This window comes from Malurus melanocephalus, unplaced genomic scaffold, assembly GCF_030028575.1.
Source record: "Malurus melanocephalus ecotype Western Australia unplaced genomic scaffold, MMel_1.1 scaffold_11, whole genome shotgun sequence".
NCBI lineage: Eukaryota > Metazoa > Chordata > Aves > Passeriformes > Maluridae > Malurus > Malurus melanocephalus.
In genome coordinates this window covers 3583873-3589142 of record NW_026623243.1, presented here as the reverse complement: position 1 = coordinate 3589142, position 5270 = coordinate 3583873, and positions in this window count along the sequence as shown.

Here is a 5270-nt window from a genome sequence, read left to right as displayed (position 1 = left end):
TAATAATTGGATCATAACAGGCRCCAGCCTATCCCTTCTCATCCCACCCTTTCACACCAAGTCTTTTGTATGTAGACCTGATGAGAATGCAACAGGTTGTCTCAGGGGTGTTGTCCACCATCCTGGGGCACCTGGGGTCACAGATTGGCTTTACCACTGGAGTTATTCACTCTTCTACAACAAGAATATCTCATCTTTCTTTGTTCTCCATAGGAATATACCTCATGCCTGTTTTTTAGATTATTTCCTGGTCTTTTTTTCATATTTAATTATTTTAATTCCTAGTGGTTGTTTTCCRGAGCCTACCTTTTCACCAGTCCTGCACCTCTTTCTCTGCATAGAAGGACCTATTTAATGGCATGTTTTTCATTATTTTTTCTTCACTGATCCAAATTCTGCTATATCCAGACCCAAATTTGATATTTCTAACAGTGTTATCCAGGCAGTTTTGATACAATATGRTATTGCTCATACTGTTAGCTAGATAAGTCCCAAGACTCCCTTCAGACCATTTCATTCAAGCTGGTTTCATTTCCGCCATACCATATGCTTTTTGAACAGAAATATGTTCTCTTACTTTAGCCTTGACTTCCATACTAACTATTTAAGCCAAGCAGTTTCTTGATTTATGCAGAGACAGCTTGCATAGCGGAGCAATAGAATAACCCATTTTGTGCTTATACAATCTCTTCGCTCCTGAACAGCTTCAATCACCCTCCAGGTTCCCATGGTGGCATTAGCTGGTTTTGAAGCCCGATGTTGGCTCACAGTAAGGCTAGAATGAATGTCCTTCGAGGAGCTGCTGAGTAATTCAGGCTATCTAGTTTGGGGAAAAGAAGGCTGAGAGGTGACCTCATTGCTGCTGAGGAGGGTAGGTGTAGAAGGAAACACTGGTCCCTTATCCATGGTATCTAATGATAGGTCCCATGGGAATGGTTCAGAGCTGCACRTGGGGAGGTTTTGACTGGTCATTAGGAAACATTCTTTTACTGAAAGGGTGATAAAACACTGGGACTTGTTTCCTAGAGARGTGGTGGATGCCCCAAGCCTGTCAGTGTTTTAGAGGTTTTTTTCACAATGTCTTTAACAATGTGCTTTAACTTTTGGTCAGCCCTAAAGTGGTCAGGCAGYTGGACTATATGTTCATTGAATCTGAAATGGTCTACTCTGAACAACCCTAGAAGAGACCCAGGAGAGCAAGGAGATGTGCATTGCAGCAAAAAATTTCATCAATGTCAGCAACTCTATCCCATCTTGCTGTTTAGAGCCACTTTTTCTTACCAGGGAGCACAGAGCCTCCTGTCACTGCCAAAATGCCAGGCTGCATCACCAGTTGCCACTTTTCGCTATCATCTGGCATGTCACTTCACTTTACCAACAGAACGGTCACCTCTGTTCTAAGATCCCTGTCACAGCTCCCTGCCGTCTGCCAATTGCCGTTTCTAACTCTGCACAGTCTTGTCTCACTGAGCATCTGCAGAGGTGTGGCTGCACTCGCCAACACTGTGACTGCTRTTCACACAGACAGCACCTGCAGCAGCACCTGCACAGCCAGAGCAGCACTGACTGCAAACCTGCACTAGTGAGAGCATCCTTGCCATCACAGGAGTAGCTGGTCTGTGCAGGGCCACACCACTCCCAAGGTAGGCTGATGGAGTAAAGACCACATGGATTTGAGTCACAGTCTTGGCTGAAGGCAAGAAATGCTCCACAAGTGCTTCCCAGTCCTTCTGCTCCTTGACAGTGTTAACAGGAAAGCTGATCCTTTCCATAAATTCAGCTTGAGGAACTGCATTAAAGGTCCATGGTAGCATGACCAATGTTAAAGCCTTCAGATTAAAAGGCAGCAATACCCAAGTGACTGGGAACTGGTAAGGACAAGGACAGGACACAGTCACCCTTGGGGAAATGGCCAAACTAGGACAAGCTGTAATATAAGAGACAGTGGGTAGGATTCATGTGTAAACTCTGGATACCTACAATGTGTAAATGATTCATCTCATTTGGAAGAGAACATCTACTTTTGCTCACATGAACTGCACCGTTACATTTAGCTATTCCTCCTCCTACATGATTCAGGAATAGTCTCTGCAATATCTCGCTCAGGCGCCTTCATGTTTGAATAGCTAAATCTCACACTGCATCTAGAGGTAGCGTAGCCTCTGCTTAGAAGGTAAATTCTAGGTGCTACAAATGTCCCTGTCAGAACTTCAAATCTATCYCACACTTCTTCTCATTTGCTTTTGAATTTTTGAACCTTCAGAACCTTCAGAAGAGAAAACAAGACTTTAAAAACATGCACTTTACCTTCAATAATCAGTATTTTCTATGTGGTAACAAGTGGTTTATTCTAAATAAAAATTAATACTCCTTTTTTGATCTTTTATTATAATTAATTAGAATACCTTCATATGATTTTCCACTTTGATCTGTAAATCAATTTCTGACCCTACCAGCAACTTGTGAAATATTTATTAGCACAGGAATATTATCACAGCCTGATTATTGTCTAGATCACCCAGCAGTGTACATGCCAGCAGGTTACTGCTGAGAAACTTGACTATGATATTTGTCTGTAAATTGTGACAGTAATTTTCCATGTCCCACTCTTTGCCTTACTGGAGGTTTCTGTTTATCCATATTTTGGTCTGACAGTACTGTTCCATCTTCCCCATCTCTCTGGCTTTCTGTACAGACCTAATCTTGCAAGGCAGGATTACAAAATCAATATGATTAAATCGAATAGCRGTATTATAATGAAGCAAGCTTCATAAGAGAAATTTTAATCACTCGTGAATGTCATATTTATTTTAAAAGCAGAGTGTCTGATTTATGGTTATTCTTCTATGCTTTGCATATTAAATATGGAACTAGATAGAATTTAGGGGGAAGATATAATAGATGTCTACAGAAGTATATGTATAATGGAAAAGATGGGTAGGGATTGATCCAGATACCTTCCATAGRGGCCCCTCTAATTTGATAATTAGCTTTGAAACAAACAGAACAAGGTGGGTTTGATACAACAGGTTGTAAGCCTGTGAATTCCTTCATAAAGAAACGTGGATGCCAGAAATTTGCGCAGTCCCAACAGGAGACCAGAAAAAAACAACCTCAGAAGAAACCTTTTGGGGGTTATCAAACCACAACAAGCTCAGGAAATTTATTCAACATTGTTGGAAGCTGGGACACTTAGGGAAAAGGCATCAGCACAGGCTACCTCATTTTGACACCTCCTTCATTGACCAGTTGCAGCCACATTTGAAGATGTAAGGGACTACATGGCTCCTACATTCTTAAAATTTGTAGATGTTTACAACAAGCTTCCTCAGAAATGGTTACTAGAGCTGGCATTATTCTTGGGAAAACATAAGGAAGCATCTAGAGTCAGAATGTAGACAGCAGTTGAATGCTAAGGGCTTAGGCAGGGGAAGATAGGAGAGATACCACMGGCAGTCTCTGAAAATAAAGTGCAAGCAGCTTGTTTTGAATTAAGTAATTGGATGGGCAAAAAAGGATTCAAAAAGGAAATGACATAGTGAGAATTAGAAAAGTGGTCTTTTAGCTACAGTTTCACGGAGCAGGGCAAGATTGTCAACAGCACACAAAAGCATGGTGAAACGATTACGATGCTGAAAGTCTGAGCAAAAGTTTTGCACATTAGCTGCACATTACTGCCTCAGGCTGTCAGTCTACCATGTTCGGTTCATCCCTCTGGCAGCAGCAGTAACAAATGCATAAGACATTTTGGTTCTTTGTTGCTGGAATGGAAAGCTTGTTTATTAGGAGCCAATAAAATACACAAATACAGCTAGAGCAAGAGAAATTGATGCATCTATCCCTCATCACAGGTAGCTAGGATTATTGAGGCTTGAAGCCTGATTCTGAAACTGTCCCCACTTCTCCTTATGTATGGGAATAACACAGGCTGTACTCTGTTCCCAAGTTCACCACACCAGGATCCTCACTGGACTGCCTCCTACCTTGCCCTGCCTGCTCTCTTTCCTGAGGCACAGCTGGTGACAAGAACTCTGTGCAATACATCACAGGTATCCACTGTACCTTGACAAGGAGTAAGAGGGTACCTCCCTGCCTTCTGAAGCACATACCATGTGTCAGTCCTTACAGAAGGCCAAGAGGCAGAGCCCATGGAGGATTAGAAGCAGGTTAAATGAATGAGTGACGGTGACAGGTTCAGGTTTAGGCTCTCCTGCCTTCTGATCTTGTCCCTTCAGGAGCATRTGGCACCGACAGCTTTGTGTCTGCTGCTGGGGATCCTTCCTTAACCACCATCAGGACACCCCTCTCACCTTGCTCACTACATGTCCCTGCCAGGATGGAAGGACCCCAACCAAGAAGCGTCATTTAAAGCTTGCACCCAGTATTTAAACTTGAATAATAAATGCAACCATCATCTTTTTCAGTGACCAGGGAAATGAAAATTTCAAGGCTAAGATAAAAATCCCTGCCTTACTCATGCAAGTTGCAGATGACAACTGCAAATCTTTGTGAGAAATATCAGCAATATTTGTCTAAGGTTATCTCTAGTTTTCATCTAAGTACTGCTAAATATAAAATCTGTAAACAAATTAAGAAGGGGGATCTGCGACCTGGAACATTTTTCTGAACACTGTTACTGTAGGTTATGATACAGTGCATATGGCCTCCTTTGATGCTGTGTGGTCCCAGCTTTTGCCCACAGTGTTTCCAGGGGACAGTGAAGTCTGACCACCTCTGTGAAGACACAGGTCTGGCTAGCATTAAGCTGTGGCTGAAAGTTGGCCTCCACATGTYTGGCAAATACTCTGCTCTGAGGCTGTTTTACTAGGTGTGGTCAACCCCGCATGTGCTTTAAAAAGACAGCATATGGAAGAGCTTTCTAATGGCAGCACTTAAATCCTGACGTGTCCACAGGTCCAAGACCTTCAGGGCCCGCTCGTGTGAGGGTCTCCCTTTCCCTCACCGCTACCCGCTCTACCCCTGAGCCGCGGGAGCCTCGGCGCCGCGGGCCTGAGCTCCCCTGTTCGTGTTGCGGGAAGGAGAGGGCAGGGAGCCCGCACGACATCCTGCCGGCACCACGGGTCCCCGCCGCCCYCAGGGCCCCTCCGGGACCTCTCCGGGGCCGCGCTCCCCGGGCCGCCCGGCGCATGCGCGGTGCCGCCGGTGCGCGGTGGCTCCTGCGGGGACGCGGGGCCGGGGCCGCCGCCGCGACGTGTTGCGCTCGGAGCCCCGCATGGGCTGTGCCGCACCGGCTGCTGCGGCCGCGCCGC